Source organism: Mustela nivalis, assembly GCF_964662115.1.
Source record: "Mustela nivalis genome assembly, chromosome: 5".
Taxonomy (NCBI): Eukaryota; Metazoa; Chordata; class Mammalia; order Carnivora; family Mustelidae; genus Mustela; species Mustela nivalis.
This window is the reverse complement of record NC_139024.1, coordinates 19122484-19147018: the sequence shown is the minus strand read 5'-3', so window position 1 is coordinate 19147018 and position 24535 is coordinate 19122484. Positions and strand designations below refer to the sequence as shown.

General features: G+C 36.7%; 1 long non-coding RNA gene across 2 annotated transcripts in view; it reads right to left on the bottom strand.

Annotated features, from left to right (window-relative positions):
• Window positions 1-1373: 1373 nt before the first annotated feature.
• Window positions 1374-24535, bottom strand: part of LOC309864072 — a 38281-nt gene continuing 15119 nt past the window's right edge. Inside the window, exons 3-5 of one of the 2 annotated variants that reach the window (XR_014311370.1) lie at window positions 6311-6387; window positions 4134-4286; window positions 1374-1608 (exon numbers count right to left, since the gene is read on the bottom strand). This is a non-coding gene — a long non-coding RNA (uncharacterized lncRNA). The remainder of the gene's footprint in view (window positions 1609-4133; window positions 4287-6310; window positions 6388-24535) is intronic. The other variant, XR_014311371.1, reaches the window with a different exon arrangement.

The following is a 24535-nucleotide window of genomic DNA, read 5'->3' as shown; positions in this document are numbered from 1 at the left end:
CAAACAAAAAACAAAACCTCTGGATTAAGAAATCAGTGTGATCAGATTACAGAATGATTGCCAAAATTAGTTACTCACACTCATTTGTGACTTCAATACCATACCAAGTTGTGTGGCCTCTATTTTTGTTTGTTTGCATGTGCGTATGAGAACATGAGTTATGAAAAGAGAGAAATTAGTCAATTAGGCATTTAAGCAAAACAATATACTTGTGGTTTTATAAAGGAAATAGCCACCTAACCAGCTAAAACTTTTACTCTCCAAATAATTGTTAAAGCATTGTATAAATATATCTTAGGAAGAGACTCTCATTGTGTGCTTTGGAAAGCTATTTAGACTTGGCCCTCCAGCCCCCAAGCTTGCTGTTCACTTAGAAGATTCTTTTTTGGTTGCATTTCCACCAGGTCCCTTGTGTTTTAATATAATGTAAGCTTATAATTCTCCTTGATAATGTGTCCTTATTAATTTATTTCTAAAACAAGAGAAAATGGCCCCCAAGGTCTTTATTAATTTCTAAGATCTTCTTTCTCATTTATCAAAGAATATTAATTCATTTCAATTCTATCCCAATCTCTTCCTTTAGTATCAAGGGGCAGTCCTAGCAATGTAGTGTTTGTGAGAAACGGAACAGGGGAGGGAAGAAGAGATTTGTAGGTAAATTGAAGAAGCTTTTTCACAGGGGATTACTTTCTTTTTTGAAGGTATTATGTTCAGGGTTTATGTTGAGAGAAATCTAGAGAAGAAAAACCATCAGATGCTGTGGTCTCACTACATTGCCCAGTATCTTTTAAAGGAACCCTAATGAGATAAGCAGCACTATTTCTCCAACACAAAGCAGGATAGGAAGATACCTCAGTACTGCTCAGTAGAGGAGAATAGAGAAATGAAGTCTCCTCACGACTATTTGCCCTCTTAGACAAGGAAGAATAGACCCCATTAGAGCACTCTTTGTTGGCTCAACTAGTTACTATTTCAAAGCAGAAAATTCTGTATATAAAGTTGACTTTTTTCTTGATTTTTTCAACTCGAAAGAGGATCATGAAAAACACACATAATTGTAATCATTCCGGTTCAGATTTATTCACATGCTTTGCCTATAACATGGTGCTGCTGTGAACTTTCTGTAGGTTCATTGTGATCTGATCATGTTATCTTTATATGAATAAACATTCTTCTCGCCTTGGCCAGCTGTCTTGCCAATGTGTGCTATTAACTCCTAGAACCATTATATGCAAGTATTGAGGAAAACTCACCTCCGTTGTCAGAAAATCAACTCAAAACATACATCCTATTTAAAAAATATACCTAGAAAGTCTTGTTCTTTTAGGGAATCAATTACAAAAAAAAAAAAAAAAAAAGAAAGAAAGCATCAGTTTAGATATATATATATTTTTTTACTTTCTATGATCCTAAAAATTGCCTAAATACACACAGTTAGCTCCAAGAAATTGTGAACCTTAATATATCCAATTTTCCAGTAATATCATGCAGTCCACGTGTTTAGGTTTAAGTGTAGCAGTGGTATGTTTCTCCCAGCTGGTATGTATGAATACTTCAAAGTACTTGGCTCTTGACTGATGACGATTCCATGTCTTATTGATTTGGTTTCTAGAAAAGTAGGGGATTTATTATTTTCTATGAGCTAGTGGCATTTGAGAAACACATGTGTAAAAGACTTGCAAAATTTATATACACAGGCATGTGGGAGCACTTTTATTGATCTCATATGAAGAAGTAGAATCTCCAGGTTCATTTTTTCTGTGGAATAAAGTCGTATTATATAACTCTTTCATTTGCTGCCTACAGAATACATGGTAGAAAACTAAAATAAAATATTTGTTTTTAAAGCCAGATGGAAAATTGTGCTGGCTACATAATACAAAGTCTTCTAGAGGCACAGAAAAAAAAGTATAGCAAAGATTTCTATTTTTTGGAAATCATTTTAGAAAGAAAGCAAGGATTTCAAATTTTTTTAAATATTTTCAGAAATAAAGGAAATTATTTTTTGAGAGATTAGGATTATTGAGTATTTTTTCTTTCTTCCTTTTTGCAAAGGAAAAAGAAAAAGCTTGCCCGAGACAAGATTCTGTGCTGCCAAATGCTAGCTGCTGAAGGCCCACAGTGAGGTCTAAGCAGAGTTCAAGGCTGAAATAAATGTCTAAACACAAGACAAGCATAGTTTCTTTCACCATTGCAATACTCCATGTATTAAACTAGAGTTCTTTTCTGCATTTTTGGTTTCTGTTTTTATAAAAATAAAAACCCTCAGTATAATGAGAGGAATAATTCCTGAAGCCACTAATGTGTTTCTCGGAGTCAGCACAGATTAGTCCCACTGGCACCGTTTCCTTCATTGTGTGTGTTTCCATACTCTCAACCTTAAATCTACAGACTTTAGAGGTGTTTTTTTTTTTTTTTTAATCTCTCAACATGCAGAATAGAAGTTTCATCATTAAGTATTTTGTTGCTTGTCTTTAGAAGGCAATCTTTTACAATGCAGTCTCCATTCTCAACTATTTTAGAAGGTAACTGTTGCCCAGCCACCAGAGTTTTTGGCATCTTTACCTTTTTGAGTTTATATTATGACTCATAGTCTTTTCATTCATGCTTTCATGGGAAAACTGATTAGTATCCACCGGATCTTTTATTGCAAATCATTTGTGTGTCTGTGGCATCCATGACAATAATGGCTAATATTCATGGAGAGCTTACTATGTACCAGGTGCTCTCCTGTGCTTTATACAAACTTATCTATCTACTGTTAGAGTTAGGTGATCTCATCAGATCAAGGACACTGAGGAACAAATACCTTAGTTAAATAACTTACTTAAGATCACTGAGTTGGTAAATGGTGGAGCCAGAATTCTAATCTAGGACGTCCGGCTTTAGAGCTCTAACATTTAACTAAGACCCTACGAACATGGATCAATCCACTGCTCTTATCATTATCTCCAGCACTAGGTGTTACTGGCCTTGACAAATGATGGAAAGACACACTGAAGCCACCCTAGAGTGGTTGATGGACCATGCTTTTGGGGAGGCCACTCTCTATACTGACTGACTGACCTAAATCATGTCATTTCTCACATAGGCTGAATATATGAAGACTTAGGAGCCAGGAAAAGAAGCATGGGTGGCACTTTTTACACCTGGAAAAGTGACTCACTCTTGGGAAAATTTCAGCTAACAATCCCAAGATAATAGGCTCTGATAGATTAGAGCTGTGTCATCCAAGATGGTAACTAAAATCATATGTGGTTATTTAAATCCATTTTAATTAAATATAAATAAGATTTAAAATTTAGTTCTTCAGACACACCTCATATGCTCAATAGCCACATGTAGCTAGGGGCTACTTGTTGAGTAATAAAGATCCGCTTAATTTGTTGTGGAAATTTCTACCATACAACAGTATGGTAGAAAGTTTCAGATCTAAAGGTAGTTTCAGATAGTTTCAGATCTAAAGGTAAAAGGAACGGAAAGTTTGGCAGTGATGGCTGACACAGGTATCCAGAGGTGGCTGTTCCAAGGACAACTTCTTACCCAGATCCGAGCTGCAGCTGGACTTCAGCTGTCCCTTTACCCCAGTCACTACAGGTCACGGTCTGTTTTCTAAGTCTAATTCTGGAAGCCACCTATATTCCCTCCGAAAAATTTCTTTTCCATTTTAGTTAACCACAGTTGTGTTCTATTTGTTCCTGCAAGGACTTTTCCCAATAGAAGTTCCTTTACTTAGCATTTCCTCAAACTGAAAAACCCACCCTTCAGGAAATTGTCGATACTGGGTCATACATAGTAACCGAATTGCTCTTGAATCTCAGAAGGTAATTGCCTAGAAAAAAATACTGGTTTGGGGATAGAATTATGTAAACCTGAGATTGGTGTGGGGTTAATATCTTTCTCTTCTTTGGCCTAGTGAGATTTGGGCCCCAGGTCACTTGGGCTGTGACTGAACTGAACTGTGGCTGCCGCAGGAAGAAAACCAGGGGCCATATGGGGTGTGCTTTGTAAGAGCTCCATGATTTGTAGCTTTCAAGGACAAACATATAGCAAAGAATCCCAAATCTTTGGTAAATCTTGATGAAAGTTATAGCCAGTGCTACAGAGAATTACACAAATATGTTGTTCTATACCTGGGATGGATGATCTGGTAGAACTGTAGCTCCAAAGTAGTAACCATCAATAACAGCTGGCTATATTTAGCAGAGTGGCCCCCTTATAAGAACCATCTAGGTTTAAGCCAGTAGGATGGCAGATAGGTAAGAGGACAAGAGTGAAGAGCTGGGCTGGAACAGAGGTCACACATGAAACAACATCCTGGATGAACGAAAAAAAATCAGAAAAGCGTACTACACAATAACAACAACAACCACCACCTAAAACCTCAATTTCTTACAAGGGCTCATATGGACTCAAAGTCCATATATGGACTCATATGGACTCAAAGTCCAAAGCATAATTTGAGTGATGTATTCAACAATAGAATGGGCTGACTTGTGTACTAATCAGGTACTTATTAAATCACTGGAAGGACTCAGCTAGAAATGGGATAAACAACTGTCAGCCAAGCTGTGGGAAAGATTTCTGTGCAGGTGGGATTTTAAAAGCTTCCTCTCACCTAAAGGTTTTGTGAACCTTTGACTCTAAACAGAATAGCCTGTAAAAACTAATGTGATTTCTGTTATAAAAGTGACAAAATTTTCCTTAAAACCCAAGGAAAACCAAGAACATCCATTAAAATACTTGGAATTCTGTGGCTAGGCTTTCCAGATTAACTCTCTTAATGCCTGGCATTTTCCATTTTCTTTCTGTTTCCTTTGTGTGTAAAACAAACTATAGTTTTGCATAAGATGGAAGCTATTAAATTGTTTTAGTAGAAAGGTAAATGATTCTTAATACTATTAGGATTTTAATCAGAATATAGTGAACAGATCTTGGGAAATCTTAACCCTGTTTGCTACAAAGATTAAAACATTTCTCTGTAGAAAAACAATCCTATAACTCGTTCTGATTTCTTCAGTGTTCTACATATTTATGTTTCCAAGAACATTTCAGTCAGGGCCTGAGCAACTTGGGGAAATAGAATTATGGCTGAGTTTTCCAGGATATTCACATGTGCAACCAACTCTGTGGATATGCTTGGAATCTGCTTCTGGCCCAGGATCAGATACATACATAAACTCCTCATAAACTCATACCACATTTTCATCCTATCTGCTTCCAAGAGTAATTCTTCACAAATGCTGGAAGCCTGTTTTATGTTTTACTCATTTATTAATGGCCCATATAATCTGTAATTTTTCATACCTTTGGAGACTTCAGGTCTACCTTAATCTTTGCTTATTCTGCTTTTGTATTTGTTTCTTTTTTAAGCTGCCTGTTCTCTCAGCATACACTATAAAGAAATATCAAAATAAAATATATACATCTACATATTTATTTTTTCTATATTTCCAGTATGGACATTGTTTATATATGGATGTGGTTTGCAAAATAGTAAGTTACCAACCATGTGATATTGCTTGCTTTGCGGTGTACTTTCCTATTTCTATCTGTATGTGTTCCTATGCCCTGTGAGTTTTGTACTTTGTTCAACAAGTAGGTTATAAGTAAGTTATAATTGCCCCTTTAGGGCAATTTTAATATATAGTCTGATAATGTCTTAAACATAGTAGATATGTGATAATATTTTTATTTTTAAATATAAATATTTTTATATTGAACATGGCAAAAGGAAAGCATCTGTGAGCAGTCATAATATTAGGTAATGTCCCTTGAGGACTATGGGACAGTCACTTTTAACTGCTTTGCATAAATTAACTTATTTAATCCTCAAAACAATCCTTTCACAAGGGTATTATTATTATTTCTCCTTTACCAACGAGAAAAATGAGGCACAAGTAGTTACGTTCGTTGGCACAGTGTCACACAATGCGTAAGTGGTGAAGTGAACATTTGAACTCAGATCCTGTGGCTCCAGAGCCCGGACCATGCTGTCTCCAAAGATGGAGAATAAGTTGAAAGACTTGGAAAATACAAGTTTTTCTTCCTTTTCATAAAATCTTCCATTGGGAGGATCAGTCATCAAGATGACAAGGAAATTGGATGTGTACCTTCCCCTCTAACATCAACACCAAACAGGCATCCTCTATTCCAGTACACAAGGAGACGGAATCAAATGGAGGACCACCACCTGCCCTAATTACAGTCTGAAAGGCAGGGAAAAGACATGGGCTGCTGAGCCTTATTTACTTCACTTGAGAGAATGTAGTTCTATATGCCACAAAAAAAAGCACAAATTCCCTCTAACCATTTTTTCCTGGTGATTTTCCAGTGATAAGCATCTTGCCTCAAAACTCCAGTGTTGCTTTATGTTTCCACCTTAACCTGTGATAAAATTATATTGAGACAAGATTATAGATCAGTCTGGTTTTCCTCCCATACACAGCTCTGTGTGTATCAGAGGCATGCTTACACAGTCATTTATTTATTTAAAAAAACTATTGACTACTGTTCTATGCCAGACACTCTACATGATTGGGGCTATAAAGACAAATAAGACAAAATTCCTGTCCTCATTGAACTCACATTTTCATCAAAGATAGATAATTGACATACAGTTGCATGGGGGCAGGGGGAAACCAGCCTCTCTTAAACAAGTGAAATATATTCTGTTCCTACAAATGTTCATGCATTCATTCAAATGTATATTCATTCAGCAAGCAGCTACAAAAAATATAATATGTAACAGGTGCTGTACAAATGGTAATTTGCTTCTGTAAAACATGTCCCAGAACTGAGCATAACTTCCCAGACATAAGACTATTGTAAAGTAGCACAGAGCTGTTAGTCTACCTGGCTCCAAACCCCAAGGTTAATTTATATTGACTGTACCTGATATTGTGCGGTCATCCCATACTGGGGGATACTATGATAAACACTTCTATAAAATCTGTCCCTAGATTTATGTACATATATTTGCATGAAAGCCTTTTTGGGAATGGCTGGGAGAAACCACTCTCTGGTTGCATATAAGGAAGAGTGGTGCTTCTTTTAGATACCCAGTTTGCTTTAATAACGTGAATGTTACAACTATTATAAGTGGTTCTCATCCTAGTTCACTGATAGAAAATCTAAATCATTATTTAGGGGTCTCTCCTCACCACACCTTATTCTACTGTCCCTGCTGGTCTGCCCAAGCATGAATACTGGACTTCATGTCAGACACATTCTGTGAACATTTCCTCTTATTTTTCTGTACTGACTTTCCCTTTGCTTCAATTTTTATTGATCTTGCACTTATTTTATCTTATAATAATGTATACTTCTTTGTGAATTACTTATATCTTATTGAAAGTGAGATTTGAAGGAGGAGAGATAATTAACTTGATATTTAGCAATATAGACAGCAGATGACAATGAGAGAGCAGATTCTTTAACATTCCTTAAATTCGATATTATGCTTCCATCACTGCTGACTAAAATGTCACCTGTTTATAGTCTTCTGTCATCAATGTCCTCTACATGCCTGTGTTCTTTAACATTAATTAAACTACCACACACCTAAACTGCATTAAGTTCCTTTGATTTCCCCTTGTGCATGCCCCTCATAGACTCCCTGTTTTTTCCCTCCCCCATTTCCTCTGTCCTTGTCCAGATCCTATGGCTGGATAAAGTCAGTCATTCTTCCAAATATCTCTACAGCAAATTCAGATTGGGGTATCTGTCCCATTTACAGCAATTCCCACAGCGACTGTTTCTATGATATACCTTGTCTCTCCTTTAGGGGACATGGGTTCTATCCTATTATACTTGTGTTCTGAACAGTAAATGCCAATGTTTTGCTTGATCTTACCTCCCTGGCCACAGTATTTGACTAGAAGTACTACATAACAGTCAGAAAGGCATCTAGTTGCAAGTAACTAAAACTGTTTAACAGTAGCCTAAGCAAACCAAGTTTGCTTTTTTCATGTAACAAGAATGATGGAGGTAGGTAGTGCACATTAACTACAGTGGCTCAAAAAATTAAGACCAATTCCCTTGGAATATCCACATAAATGGCAATTTATGGTCACTAGTTGGCCACTATGGTTCAAGGCATTATATCTGTTCTATCAAGTGGGTCCCTATCAAGTCCAATCCCTTTCATTAAGAGACCCAGTGGCCAGGGCAGGGGTGGGGGCAGAGGAGAGAATCAATGAGTTTTTAGAAACTCCTACGACATGGGAATCTTATCAGAATGAAGTAGGTTTTGAGGATAACTCCAGTGGTGAAAAAAAAAAAAAGTTTGAAAAACAGAGTAAGATTGTAATGTTTGGCTTAAACTAATCATGATCAATCACATGATGCTAGGCCCACTACATCCCTAACAAACTCAGGGTTCTGTTATCAATTAAGAAATTGAAGCTAGGTATTGATAGGTAGGTGACCCCCAAGTTTGTCAGCATTTCATCCCATAGCCTCAGTAATTTTTTCCATGAATGAACACATGACCCAAACCCAGCCAACAGAGCCCTCACACCAGATTTCTAAACTCTCTCGCAAGACAGCTGCCAGTAGTCACAGATTAAGCCTAATAAAGAAATTTGCATGAGAGAAGGAACCTGGCATAAAGAGAAGTAAAGACAAGAGACAGAGAAAATCCAAATGACATTCAGGGCACTGATCATTATGGAGTCATTGTCAAGGGCAGTTTACATCTACCTTGGCTATAGCAACCAGTCAATTCTCTATTATGTTCAAACTAGGTAATGTTAGATTTCTATCCCTTCTAAACAAAGACTTCCAACTCACCTTCTTTTTTTTTTTTTTTAAATTAACATAATGTATTATTTGCTTCAGGGGTACAGGTCTGTGAATCATCAGTCTTACTTAAGTCACAGGCCTCACCATAGCACATACCCTCTCCAATGTCCACAATCTAATCACTCTATCCCTATCCCCCCACCAACCTTCCAGCAACCCTCAGTTTACTTCCTGAGATTAAGAGTCTCTTACGGTTTGTTTGTCTCCCTCTCCAGTCTCATCTTGTTTCATTTTTTTCCCTCCCTTTCCCCCAGGATGCCCCACCCCATCTCTCAAATTCATCATATCAGAGACATCATATGATAATTGTCTTTCTCTGATTGACTTATTTCATATTTGTGCTGCCCAAGCAAGTACGCTGATTGACTTATTTCATTTAACATAATACCCTCTAGTTCTATCTACGTTATTGCAATTGGCAAGATTTTGTGGGTGTGATGGCTGCATAGTATTCCAGTGTGTGTGTGTGTGTGTGTGTGTGTATCTCACATCTTCTTTATCCATTCATTTGTTTATGGACATCTTAGTTCTTTTCCATAGTTTGGCTATTGTGGACATTGCTGCTATAAACATTCGTGTGCATTGCCCATTTGGATCATTACATTTGTATCTTTGGGGTAAATACCTGGTAGTGTGGTTGCTGGGTCATAGGGTAGCTGTATTTTCAACTTTTTGCGGACCCTCCATACTGTTTTCTAGAGTGACTGCACCCTATAGAAATACATATTTCTATGTATAGAAACGCAACTGATTTCTGCACATTGATTTTATATCCTAACACTTTACTGAATTCCTATATGAGTTCTAGCGGTTTTGGAGTGGAATGTTTGGGTTTTCCACATAAATTATCATATCATCTGCAAAGAGTGAGATTTTGACTTCTTTTTTGCCCATTCAAATGCCTTTTATTTCTTTTTGTTGTCAATTACTGAGGCTAGGACTTCTACCAACTCCCCTACTTCTTAAAATGTTTCCCTGCTTCAGTTAGTGTAATATTGAGCTCTTCGAATTGTTTTTCTCAACCATAAACCCAGTTATGACTCCTATTTAAGTAACCTGCCTTAAATACAACTCATCAGTCTATACTTTGGCCATGTCAAACTTTTAATACTCCTAAAACATGCCTTCATTGCCATGACATTGTCTCCTTTATCTGAGATGTCTTTCCCCACATTATCCAACTAGATGACTCCAATTAATTCCTCAGGGCCCAACTCTGCATAACCTGTCTTTATAGCTTCTACTGACCTGTATAGGTACGCTCACACCTAAACATGCATATACACACCTGCAAAAAGTCTCACTCCTTCTTTTCTCATCTCCAACAGTCCCTTTTACATGTCTTTATTACAATGTGGGTTCCATTATAGTATAATTCCTCTCAGCTAAGTGTGAGTCCTGCAAGGGCAGGAACTGAGAAAACTCAACAAGTGTTTAAGTGAAATAAGCAAAATATTTGCACAAGTGGAGGAAGAAAGGAACTCTGAAAATCTTCTAAATTTTTCACCCATTTGGCTTATATTCAATTACATTCCTCGGTGCTTTGAACTATTCTTGAACTATTATTATAGTCACCTCCCATCTTGGAATAATGTTACTGATACTTTATGATTTGAAGACTATGTCTATACATAATGATATGTTTATGTACAATAAACCTGGTATTGTGTCTTAGCTCAGTTTGTCTTAACTCCATTCTGATGATTGGATTCTATAATTAGAAGCTTTCCTCCCATACTTATGTATGGCTTTAAGAATTATCACTTCTAGATTTCTACATCTATTGATAATATGTGGAGCAGGATAGAATTTAGAGTTGTGTTGGACACCCACTAGGACCCTTCTATAAACTTGCCATTGCTCTATGACCAATGGTCGTTGTGCCTAATTATTATTATTTTTTAATTATTGAGGTATAATTCACATGAGCTTCATTTTTTTATCTTACTGTGACTCCATCTAAATAGATTTTCATCTAAGTCACAGTTCTTAATCCTGTTTTCAAGAAACCAGTAATTTTGGAATGAGATTAAAAATTCATGAATAAATATGCTTATTTTAGAGATGAAGAAACCCAGCTTCAGAAAAACTATGTGACTTGTGAAAGCTTATGGAACTGATAAATGGGAGAATAGGGTCATTTTTCTGATTCTAATCCAATGCTTGTTTTATTATACAACAACTACCTCAATAGAAACTCTATCAAATGTCCTACTGAAATAAAACACTGTACTTGTAGCATTTTTTTTAAATCTACCACTCAACAAAGCTCATTTAAATAGGAAATGGTGTTTCTTTGGTATGATTTGTTTTCAGTGGAATTTCTGAACAATCATGGTTTCTTTTTCTAGATGTTTACCATCTGTTAATAATCTAGTTTAATCTGCAATGTCTCTTCTGGTTATCCAAGACACCTCTGGTCAGAGTGTTTGCTCAGCTTCTTATAACCTCCAAAACTATTAAGACTTCTGTAGATTTTTCATGCTTGGAAACATTTCTATTCAGGAGTTACATAATCCAAGGAGGTTGAATACGACTAAGGAAAGATCAGTGAACAAGCTTAACAACCGTAATTCTTTTTTTCTTTTTTAATCTGGAAAATATTCTCTTCTCAGCTATTATCATGAGTAGTTTCAACATTACTATATAAAAAGAGGTTAAGGACAAAAAACCATTTTGGAAGAGAAGGACTACAGATTTGTCTTGAATTTGTACGCATAGCAAGTTCACTGTTTGTTTTGATTTAGATTTCTATGCATTTGGTATGTTTGGAGGTAATGTTATGGAGATTGGGGTGGGGAACTAAAGCACTGCCCCCAGCTACCTTTGGTGTTGTCACTGGATCCAGGCCAGTTACTTCACATGCCTGAATTCCTATCTCATCCAACTGACATGCTTGCTTTGCAGTTAATAGGACCAAGGACTGAACAGAAGCCTGCTAATTGTCCAGACCACTCATGTCTGGTTGCCAATTGGCAGTTTCCCCTGGAACAGTAGTACATTGCTCAGGGAGAGAAGTCATTCTAGACCAACCTGGGACATTTCCATCCCCCAAGGGGAGCACAGCGGAGGGACTCAAAGATTTTGCCAACCAGAAGTCTGAAGACTTAATTTCTCCAGGGAGGAACAGCCTGCTGTGCAAGCCAATAAAATCACAAACCAAGAAATCCAGACTATAAAAAACCTCTTCATAAAATTCACACTGTGTTGGAGGTAAGGACTAGATCTATCCTTAAATCTCCCCATTTTGACTGCCAATGAAAAGAAGAAGAAGAAGAAGAGGAGGAGGAGGAGGAAGGAGGAGAAAGAGGAAAGAAGAAGGGGGAGGGGAAGGAGAAGAAGAAAGAATAAGAGGAAGAGAAAGGACAGGAGGAAGAAAAGGAGGAGTACCAGTGTTTTACAAGGTAGACTAAATTAATGATCAGTTTTTAATGAGAAGTTCCTTGAGAGCAAATAAACGATATATCCAGCCATGTTATGTATTATACCTCTTGCTTAAGTTTGCCTGTAAGCTATATAATTATTATACATTTTATAGACACACACACACAGAGGCATCTATGACCTTGATTTAGTGAGGAACACAATGTAAACATAAGAACCCTGTTTCTCAGCTTTCAGGGCAATGGGGGCCAAAGATTACCACTCAGTCTAAGCCAATCTCCTAAACTTAAAAGCTTAAAGGCATTTCCTTCGTTTGTTATTGTCAGGGCCAACTCTGGGGGCAAGGCCCTTGGCAAGTATTGTTCTGTGTGTCCATTCATAATGCAATCAAGTTAACATAATATTTTGAATGTTAGAATTCCTTTCTCTTGAAAAGAAATAGAGATACACAAGTCACCCCTAAAATGGGGACAGTGAAGACCTGAGAAGGAGAGAGACTCAGTGCCATGGCTTTGTCTTATTTTGAGTATGTTAGGATGAAGTGAGTAGACTGTGGTTTCATTGTCTACATGTAGATCACAAGTTCTTTGTTGGTAAGCCAATTCCCTTTTGCCTTAGAAGCAGTCTCTCCAACACCAATGTAGGAATGTCCCTAAAATGGTAATTTCATAATCAAGGGGCACTCCCAGACATGACTTTTAAAACTTATTTAAAATAAACAGCTATTTCCATTCGTTCCCAGGACTTAGAAATGACGTTATTTGATTAAATTTATTGGTCGCTAAAAGGAACAGTACACTGCCATTGTTTACTTGTTTCTAATAAAATTTGTAAGTTAATCATTTTAACTTTTTCTTATTTTGTCTTTTATTTCTGAAATTGTTCCTATAGTAAAAGGCTGTCAAACTTATTTATAGAAATAGGTTAAAATATTTTATTTCCTGGATAATTATCTATAAGAATGCTATTAGCCTGTGTTGCAGGGAAGCTGTATAAGACAAGACTATTTTCAGAGGGCGGGGGATTTCCTTACTGTGGAAACTAAAGAGTTAGCATTTAAGACCTTAGAGAAGACTTCCAACTCTCAAAACATCCTTTTTTTGTCTATCCTATAGGTTTCCCCACAGAGTTAAATACTTGGAAAAACATTTTGCAAAGAAAAATGTGAAATGCTTGTTCATGGGAAATCTTTACTCCACCCAGGAAAAAATAAATGGTACTTAAGAACTACTCTTTAAGAATGAGATGTTTATCGAAATAAGGGAGGCTAATTGTCAAAAATGATGAGAAACAAATGTAGAAAGCTCTGTGTTTGGAACTCTGGCTACATGGAACACTTAAAGAAGTAAATACTGTGTTTCAGAAGAGGAGGCATAGTTTTAGAAGTTGCCAGTTTTTGGAAAAAGCGTTTAAGAGTTAAAAAAAGAACATGGCTGCCAAGAAACATGGAAAAAGAAACAAGGAATACAGGTCCTGAAGTTCACTTCTCTGAAGCATTGGAGCACTGCGCTGATACCAGTTTAGCTTTTTTATAATATTCAGTGATATCCCAGACTAGTCCTGCTGGAGATATGTACTAAAGGGGCTGATATGTGAAAGCTGCTGGAGATAGGAGAAAATTCTCTGAGGAGAGGAGATATAGAGCACTGCTTGTCCAAGTTCTTCATCTTTCCAAGGGTTTGCTATTAATTTCCACAGCATCTAGAATAGGGCTTCTCAAATTTGGCACTATTGACATTTGGGGAGAGAACTTCTTTACTTAGAGAAGACTGTCCTATAGATTGTAGGTTGTTCAGCAGCAAACTGCAACCTTGGCCTCTATGTACCGATATGCCAGTAGCAGCCCCCACCAAGGGGTGATGACCAAAAAGATCTCTCCCTGAAGAGGGAAAGAATTTAGGAAATTGCTACTGATTAAAATCTGCCATTCTAGAGGATAAAACATTGATTAGGATTCTCAGACAAACTCTGCATTGTGCATTTGCAAATCCATTCAGCAAAGATGCAAATTTCATGAGAACTAAATAACCCTCGTCCCCACCGGAAAAAGGTCAGTAAGTTGAGGATCCCTCTACTGTTGTCAGGTAATAAGGATTGCTTCTGGTGCTTCCACAGATTTTGTTCCTGGCTGCGTTGTTTGCCACTGGTGCGGCCAAGAACTTGTTTGACCTTTCTAAGCCTCGGTTTTCCTCATTGCAAGATGGAGTCAGTACCTACCTCAAAGGATTGTTGTAAGGAGCAAAGAAGAAACCTATCTTTATACTGCAGTTGGAAGTCACTTAGTAAATCAGAGTCTGTTATTAGATGGCATAATTCATATTCCGATTCAGCGAAGCAGGTCTGTATTTTTTTTTTAACCACTAACTCAATCACCATTGACAGATCTCATTAACTGGAACAAGTTTAAATAATCATACAGGAAGACCTACAAGCAATTAGAGTTCTTTCCAGCTTGTATTTCAACTTGTCTTTAGTCATCATCTTTTTGGATACCTCTTAGTCACTTGTTGCTGTGCCATCAGCCCACAGTTTTTGTTTTCAGTGGGAGTGGCCAGTAAAATAATCAACATCGACCTCACTGCAGTTTGACAAACCACAAAGTTGTTTCCATAAACACACCGTGTGCTGAGCTGTGTGCATTGAGGAACGGGTGAATGTTGACCAAGAATAGCCTACTTGGCTACCTGGCTACTGGGACTCCCCTACTTGGGGGTCCACCCAGTCATAAAGCAGTCACAGTATTCCCCTGCCATCATGGAGGGGCTCTGATGGCTCAAAGTTTTCCTTGAAAGAGAAATATACCACCCACAGGAGAGAGGATGAGAAGGACTCACGGCAGGTGGGAGCAGACAATGATTTAAGTGACAAAAAGAAACAGGCACAGCTGAGGATGGCTCTTACTCATTTTTGCTGAAATTTTTTCAAGGACCATATTGCTCGGGATAGTGCAAGGGGGCCACTGATGTTATAAAAAACAAAATATTATTCTTTACAAATGCTTTCCAAAGGGATTAGGATGTTTATGACACTTGAAGAAAAGGTAAGCCCGTGTAAATTCCAGCCCAGCATGGAGAAGCGATCAAGTTTACAACCTGTGGTCTCTACGTAGGGCAAGCATGCCAAATAGCACCCCCAAGAGTGTCATTATCTCATTATCTGGAGAGCTCTTTGGGGGATTCTACAAGGGAAAGACGATTCCTCTACAATCACCTCTATTTGGGAGGATCTCTGCTTTAACCACCTATGCAATCTCAGGAAGCCTCCCCAGGAAGATGTCTCGGGTCTTGACCTTGGTGTGACCAGGTAAACCCAGAAGCAACTGCTATTGTCACCCCCTTTCCGGCCTCATCTCCAGCTCCATAAGTTGGTGCCTACTCATTTCTATGGACAAGACTTCCATAGGAACAAGAAACAAAAGTACAACCCACACCACCTTAGGCCAAAGACAAATGTATTGACTCAATGAAAGAAAGGATTGACTCAAAAAAAAAAAAAAAAAAGACTCTCAATCAAATGAAAGAGTGCAAGCCCAAATTCCTACAGCACAGTGTGAGCGAAGGGTGAGCAGTTCTCAGAAGGAGACTGCTGTTCTGGCCACACATAACTGAAGAGGTCTACTCCTACATTCAGTCACTTCCCACAGGTCATCTTGACGTACAGCAGTATCAATGCTTTCAGGCCCACTTCCTGTTTTTATAATAATTAAAGTTTTATTGCATACAGCCAGGAGCATTCATTTCCGTATGATCTATGGCTATTTCTGCCCTGCAGCAGCAGAATGAAGGAATTGCTACAAAGACTCTGGTGCCGACATCTACTGCCCAACTCTTGGCAGAAAAAAAATGTGCTCATTCCTGCTTTACATAATTCTTTCAGAGATTATCTAGATTTAAAATCTGGCTTAAGTAAATCCAAAACAGTTACAGGTTTGACAAGACTTTCTTGTCTTGATATGTTTTCTTTGAAAGAAAATTGGTTATGTATTTATTCCTATACTTAGCCTGAGGCATTTATACCCCCTTTTTAAAGGTTAAAAACATGAGGCAGTATATTTATATTTTAAAACTTGTCTTGCGTTATGTAGGTTTGATAATTTATGAACCCCAAATAACTGGGTTTGCCATCATCCTAAATGTTTAAGAATCACGCGTATTGTTGTTATGATTCCCTACTTCAACTGTTTTGTCCTCTTTAATAAACCAACTGATTTTGAATGATAAACAGATAAAAATCCTTTCATATATTTAAATCTCTTTCAAAGTCCACAAAGTCTGAGTGAGATTGATGGAAACAAATGCTTTTATTCTTGCTGATTTAATTATTGCTGATTAAAATAATCTTACTTTTCCGAGGCTTGACTCAGACACCTTGGGACTTGTCTACAACTCAAGATATTAAAAAAGACTGGTGCTAAACATTCTGTAAGGGACTTCCTTTCAGCCTTCGTTTTCTCTCTGTAATTGCTAAAATTGCCTGGTAATCGAACTGGACTATTAGTTCATAAGAAAGCTCTTGTGGGTTTCCTAATGAACTACATAGGCCATGCCCTATTTCCTCTGACTTGTCCTCAGATTCTACTACTTAATGAGAAAACAGGGAAGTAAAACATACAAAATAAAATTATAAAATAAAATATATTAAATGACATAGGAAGAACATTCTACCCTTTTTTGCCTCTAAAAATTTTCTTGAAGGTGCCTGGCTGGTTCAGTCAGTAGGCCATGCTTTTCTTGATCACAGGATTGTAAGTTCAAGCCCCACATTGGGTGTAGAGATTACTTATAAAATAAAATCTTAAATATTTCCTAAACTCTAGTTTCGGTTATTAATGATTTTTATGCAATGGTAAAAATTTAAGATAAATAAAATGCATTTTATTGCAAAAACAACCAATCAATGAACAAAACATTTGTTGAGGGCTTGCATTATTCAAGCAAATCTCTGTCTGAGCAGTGATGATTATAAGAATGTCTAAGACAATATCATCCCTCAACAATCTTCCAATCTAGGAGGAAGATGAACAGACAGACACAGTCAACTCACACTTCGAAAAATTGGGGTTTTGATGGAGGAAAGGGAAAGTGCTATGGGAACATAATGTAGAGAACAATTAATACCAAATAGGAAGGAGGCAAGGTGTCTAGAAAATTTTTCCCAGAGAACATGCTCTGGAATTCACTCTTAAAACATCTAATATGTGTGAAAGGGTGCAGATGAGGGCTCAGGTTTACTGTATTTTGAGGAGAGATAATGCCATGAACAAAAGCAAAGAGATGTATGTACCTCTTTTAATCACTTCCCTTATTGCACTGAAATTACATGTTCATGGGTCTGCCTTTCTCATCAAATTTTACGCTCCTAAGAAGGTACCACATCTTCTTCGTCACCTGTGTTACCAGAGCATCACAGGGAGATGCCCCTTGAATTTAGCAATGAATGGGTCACATGATCCAATCTCTATCTTATATAACTTATTTCAGTTGTAATTCAAGTTTTCTAAAATCAAACTTCAAAAAACTCTGAATTTTAACCTCTGCCTAAGTCTTATCAGTTTATCAGGACTCTATATTTATCCTCTATATTTATCCTAATATAAAAAAATATATATTATATATATATATAATAATATAAATAATAATATAAAAATATATCCTATATTTTTCCTAATTTACCAGTTGGGAATGGGGTTGGGGTACGGGGCCAGGGAAGAAGAATAATATATCATAGAGATCAGGATAAACTAGACACATATCAAGACAACATATAACTTATCTCTATGTTGGACCCAAGAGATAATTAATTTGGCTTCATTTCTTTCCTCTAAAAAGAAAGAGAAATAATTGTGATTTCCATATGCTCAGTACTAACATAGAAATTTCTAAAACTGTATCCCAAGAACCTATTTCTCCTGTGAGCTCTTCTAAAAGTATTCTGTAGTTGAATGCATTTTGGGAATGTTGGTACTATCGTCCTCTCCTGGCCAGTTACAGGGCATATCAATATATTAAAGTCTAAACTAAGTCCTACAGTAAACAAGTCTGTTTAGTTATTTATTTCAACATCCTTCAAAATTATTTGACCACAGACATCTTCCCCATGATACTGGCATCTATCAAGATACTTTACAAACTCAGATCTAAAGAGGACATTCTTGGTTCCCCACAGTCATTCTACCACCCACCTCACAAATATTCTGGCCCTTATATATATCTTACTGCATAAGTAGACATTGTAGAAAAGTAATGTTCTTGATTGTTCATTTGTTTATTTTGTTTTGTTTTTTGGCTCTGGGTAGTTGTTGTACTAAGTCATATGTCCTGTTTTCTTAAGCATGACTTAAATAGCCTTCCTTCCATTAATATGGAGCATTTTTTTAACCAAAGCAAAGTAATTAAGGCCCATGTTATTTTAAGGCTTATAGTTTTCTCTCTCTTTTTAAAATCTGCACTATTTGGGTTTATGTATTTATTTTTAATGCAAAGATAAATAAAAGTTCCAGGAAAATCTCCTTAGCGACTCACCCCACCCATGGCTATCTGGGCTCCTCATTTCTACCCCCCGCCACTATCCCTGAAACTGACCCAACAGTGTTATCATTTGTCATTCAACACCAGCTAATGTGTCTGTGTGACGTTCAGTCCCTCTTTCATCAGTGTTGCACTTTTTACTTATTTTGCTTTCCTTATTATCCATTAGTCCCAGCCTGAGGATATTTTCATCTTGCAAAAAAATACATGTACTAATGATGCCTCTCATCTTGCGTTGTGAAACTAGAGAACATAGAAATATCTCTTTCATAAGCTCAAAACTCTAGTTTAAAAAGTATTAGAAAGCTTTTGTAAACAGTACTAAAAGACAAAAGTAGATTAGCAAAAAATACACAAATACATTTTTGAAAATTGGAAAATATTTTCACCTTCCCCTTCCCTGCTAGTGTCCCACACCAGATTCTAAGTTCTTCGACGCTGAAAGAATGTCCAACTTATCTTTTTACCCCCAAGGCTTAGTGTTGTGTCTTGCACATAGTAAACTCCCCAATATTATTTAACTGAACTGAATTTATGTCTACAAATAGTTAATTTTTCCAGCCTAAATTGTTTCCAACAACACCTGGCTTTTTGAAGAGTAATGAATTCTAGTTTCATATCAAATTTCTGAGTCTTTATAGAGCAGACTCTGAGTAAATCAGCAGGAAAAACAAACAAACAGACAAACAAAAAAGTGGCCCAATGTTCTGAAATTCAAACCATTCCTTATACTTAAATACCCAAGGGAAAACACAATGTATTTTACATTCACGTTAGAAATTCTCTCAGTTTGATGAATTACATTTTGATTATCCAGAATTTACAACTGGGTGTTATCTTCCTCTTCTCAGCTTTAGGATAAAGGGGAAGGAAGGGGAGGAGAAAGAGAAAAGAAATGGGGGGAGAGGGAAGAAAGGAGAAACAAAGGAAGGAGGGAGGAAATGACCAGACCAAGGAACCAAGGAACGAAGGAAGAAAAAGAGGATGCTGTTATTAAGGATGGTTGTCTATTTCAAACAACTTGGACAGTTTGTTCAGGAGGAAGTCTAAATTAAGTTGAATTCCTATCAGTCTTCCTCAAGCTTCATATTATACTGTCACCTTCAAAAGGGAAGATTTTGATGAGGAACTTACCTTTTGCCATCAATCCATTATCAATAGAATTCAATAGTGAATAAATTAAGTAAAAAAAGAATATCAGTGAATTTTTAAAACCTTTCACTTAGATTCCCTCTGCATTTAATTCTATTGAACTTTCTGCAAGCTTGTCTTATACAAGCAAGAAAGATCCACGCCGGACACTTGCTCACAGCCTGAATACTCTGAGTATGGGGCTAACTGCTTCTGCCTAGGCTCTTTTCCGTTGAACTTCTGTCCTATGTGCCAAGGGAAGGTACAAAACTCCCATTATTTCTCTCTAACCAATTATGATAAAACCATCCTTTGCATGGTACTCCATGATCTTATTTTGCTTCCACATAGCAAAAACATACCATTTATTTATGTAATAAGACCACTCCCATTATTTTCCTCACTACTATGTAACAGTGAGTACTCAGCACTTTTATGGTATCCAACCAAAATTTCAATGTCTTAAATAGTTTAAGAATGTTTCTGTCATTAAAACTGACAAAAGAAATTCATCTCAATGGCTATCTTGAGACAAGGGCTGTTTTGACATTAAAGTGGATAAGGGACATTAGAATTAAATATTACCTCAACATCGATACAATAAGAACACGAATAGAGATCCCAAGTCTATCTATACAGCAGTCTCCAGGAGATTTGGCCCACAATACATATACGTTGTTTGATTCAATAAACTGAAAATGCAAAATAAGAAATAGAAATTGCACACACTGAAGAAAACATCAGAATGTTTCAATTTTTTAAAAAAATGCTGTTATAGATTTGTTATCTCAAAAATTGAATTTACTTTTAAAATAACAATCCTTTTGGACATTTCAATTATCAAAGAAATTCTTGATTAAATTGGTTTTATTTTCTAAGGTAGAAATGGTAGAAACTTTTTTTGGCTTATTTTGAAAAGTTTGTATAAAATTAGTTTTTAATTAAAGGCGGTTTTCCCCTTAAAATATTGTTTAATTTGAAATTTTAGTTTACCAATACTCTCCAATTGCCAAGAATTTTGTTTTGCTTTTTCCCCTATTGGGATTCACTTGCCAAGGCTTGTAATTCAGTTTCTAAGTAGTAAAATCATCCATCTAAGACCTGATAACAAGGGAGTTCATTGTAACACTTGGAACATTTCTATAATTATTTTGTACTTCTCCCAACAGTTGTTTTTTTTTCTTTTCATAAGTTTGTAACTAATAGGATTCCTTTATTTATTTATTTATTTATTTACTTACTTACTTACTTACTTATTTCTCTCTCTCTCTTTCTTTCTCTCTCTCTTTTTGTGTGTGCATATGTGACTAGAACTTTTCCTCTAAGTCATGTTCCTTTATATTGCTGACCATTTGTGCTTTTTATCCACGTTGGGTTTTTCACTTGACAGTATAATCATTTTTTCAGGTTATATCACTTTATCTAAACATCCCATCATTCAAAATGTCTATGTCCATAAAGAATTGAAAGTAGAACAAAATATCGATGTGCAGTAAAAGAACTAGGCGAGTATTTGGAATCTGGTTTCTCTTTGCAGAAAAAGCAAGTTTACTTTCCAGAACACCACCCAGATAGTATCAAATCACATTAACTAACCATATGGACCTATTCCAGAAAACCAATTTCAGAAGCACTGGGTTTTCTGACTTTGAACAAGATAATGTCATTTCTTTTGACATGATTTACTGAAATTAAAATTTAACGCAGCCTGAACTATGGTTATTACTCATAACCACCCAGAGTTATCTCACATTATGAGATCTAGCGTAATTTCTGTTTTTCTCTGATATGACCAACTTTCCTTTTTGGCATGTTAATTTATGTGAAATGGTACATTTAGAAATAAATATGAAAGTATCCTTCAGGCATGAAAAATTTGCTCTTCTTGAAGAGTTTCTGGTTTAGTAGTGCTTAGTTGGTTTGTTTTCTTTTTATTCCCAGAGCTAACACAAATCAGCAGCTTGTAATGCCTTAATTGCAACCAAGACCAAAAAGTCAATGCCAATAATACCAATAAAACAACTTGAAGAAAATCGTTAAGTACTAGGCTAGCTGTTAATGGTGATGATAACCATAATAATGACATGTTATACCTCTACAATGTCTTTCCTCTGAGCATCTAAGAGGACTTTATTGATAAATACTTTGATTTTATCCAAATAAATCTGCTTTTTCATTTATATGCACTTCTGTAAATTTGCTTCAAACATCAGCATTAATCAAAAAACGCAGAATCCCTCATTTTTAACATTTCAACCATTTATACACTTAGCTTAAGGAATACCTGTGCACTTTTTGATGTTCTAGAAACAGCTTGCTTCCTGAGAATTGATTACAGGTATTATCAGAGTTAAACATCTATTAGTGTAAGAGGTACCAGAATAAATATAGATATTTACATCTCTTTTCTAGGTCAGGAATAGAAATTCTAATGACCTAGAAAAGCAAATAAATGCACACACACACACAAACTCCTTGTGTTTAATGGTGGTCTGACATATTGTAAGATATCCTGTATGTGAAAGTACTCTAGGAGTGATATTTCTTCCTTTATGCTGCGTGACCTTTCCAGGATTGCTGTTGTGGTGTTCCCCTGATAGAAAAGGGAAGCCTTGCTCAAGAGATACATTTGGCTCTGTGATGAAGACATTAAGTTTACTAATAGTCTTCTGATAAAATATATACTCCGGCTCCCAGGTTCACCCATGAGCAACCCAAAACATTTGGCTTGGTCATCGAGGCTATGTTACATAAACAACAATAAACCCTATTCCCCAGTAGAATATTGAAAGGACTAAAAGAGTTAAAGATTGAGGAAGTTCCTAACATGATGCCAGGCATTCATGACTGCTTCGGAGCCAAGGGAACAATCCCACTGAAAATTAAATTAAAACCAAGCAAAACAAAACAAAATAGAAAACATACTGAAATAGAAATATAAATAAATAGAAAATTCAATTACTGTCTTACATCCAGGTCTTTTAACCTGGGGTCCAGAAATGGCCACCTCTCCAGACAGGTTTCAGGTGATTTATAAGCACAGTTGGAGGCGAAGATGTACATGGAAATTCTTCTAGTATATGTCCCTCTCATCAGAGACTCCGAAGAGTCCCTGACCCAACAGAGTTTAGAAACCACTGCCTTACAGTGATAATAAGGGTTGTCAATAGCAGTGACAGCATGACAGAAAAATCCTTTGCCTCCTTCCCTACCCACCATGCCATCACAAATTCACTAAAGGAAAAAAAAAAAAAAAAAAACAGGTTTGCACATTACAATATTTGCGAATTTAGTGTCTGGTGCACATCATTTCCTGATGATTTTATTGGTAAAGGAATGTGTGCAGCCCATGGGCCCTGTACCACTATTCTTCTATTACCTGGACACACAGTTCTCTTTCTTCTTTTCCTCCTTCTTAGGCTTCATATCTGTAAATCCCCTGTCACTAATTTCCGGATAAAAAGAAGTTAAAATGTTGATGTGTAACTAGATGGAGAGGCACAGTGTTTGTCAATCCCAGTCACTAAGGTCTGTGGAGCAGCTCAGAGTTTTAAAGTACTTACTGTGAGTTAGGGTATAATTCATTCTTATTTTATAGATCAGAAAATGGGGCTCCAAGTTGTTAAATGACTTCTCCAGTTTAAGTCAGCTGCTGCAGGATTGAGCCAGGGCCCAAGCCTACAAAGACCTGACTCAAAACCCTATATTCCATCTACTGAGATTGCTGTTCCTAAAGACACACAGCCTGGCTCTCTTTTCCCACAATACTCCATTAAAAAAAAAAAAAAAAAGCAGCATTCCAAAATCAAATGCATCTCAATTAATATGGCTCTGCATTGGAAGATACAGGAAATCTGAAAGACAACAGCAAAAGCAAACAAACAAACAAACAAAAAAAAACCCAACTGTTTAACTTTCTTACCCCAGACACGACCAGAAGACCCAGGATAGAGCAAAAATACCCAATGATGCCAAACTACAACAAGCTGTGTCTTTGATAGTAACCCTCAGGATGGAGAATTGGGGCAGGAAGCAACTCTTTATTCCATTTTCCCTAACAACCTTCCCAAAACAGGTATTTTGAATAAAACAGCCATCAAAAGGTGGAGTTTTCTGTTATCTACCTGCTTTAGTTTATCAGTTTTCAGGCAACCCTGCCCCTTCCTTGGGGTCAATCCTCTCCCTACTGTTGGTCTTCCCAAGGCTGTTTTTCTACTACAACCACGCATGTAATATTTTTGCTAGATCAATCTTTCTAAAATACAAGCCAGGCGACATTAGTTCCCCACTCAAAAAGTCATTGCTGATGGTGACCCTACTACACAATACTCTCGAGAGCTTCTATCATCGGGACTCAAGTCACCTCTTCAATGTTGTCTTTCTATCCTGCTACATGGAAGATGACAAATATATGGCACATTCATCATCATGTACCCTCCAAGCACAAGTATTCATTCAACAACTACTTGTTGAATCCCTACCAGGCACGTGGACTCTGTTCAGCTGCAAGAAGATCAAAAGCATGTGGTTCCTGACCTCACAGAGCTCATAACTAAGTGGAGAAGACAGGCAATAAGCAAGAAACTAAAAGAACTGTGATAAGCAGTCTAAGGAAATAAAATTGCTGCTGAATATAGAAATGAGGATGGGGCTTGTGGAAGGCAGGAAATGATCTACTTAAATAAGGT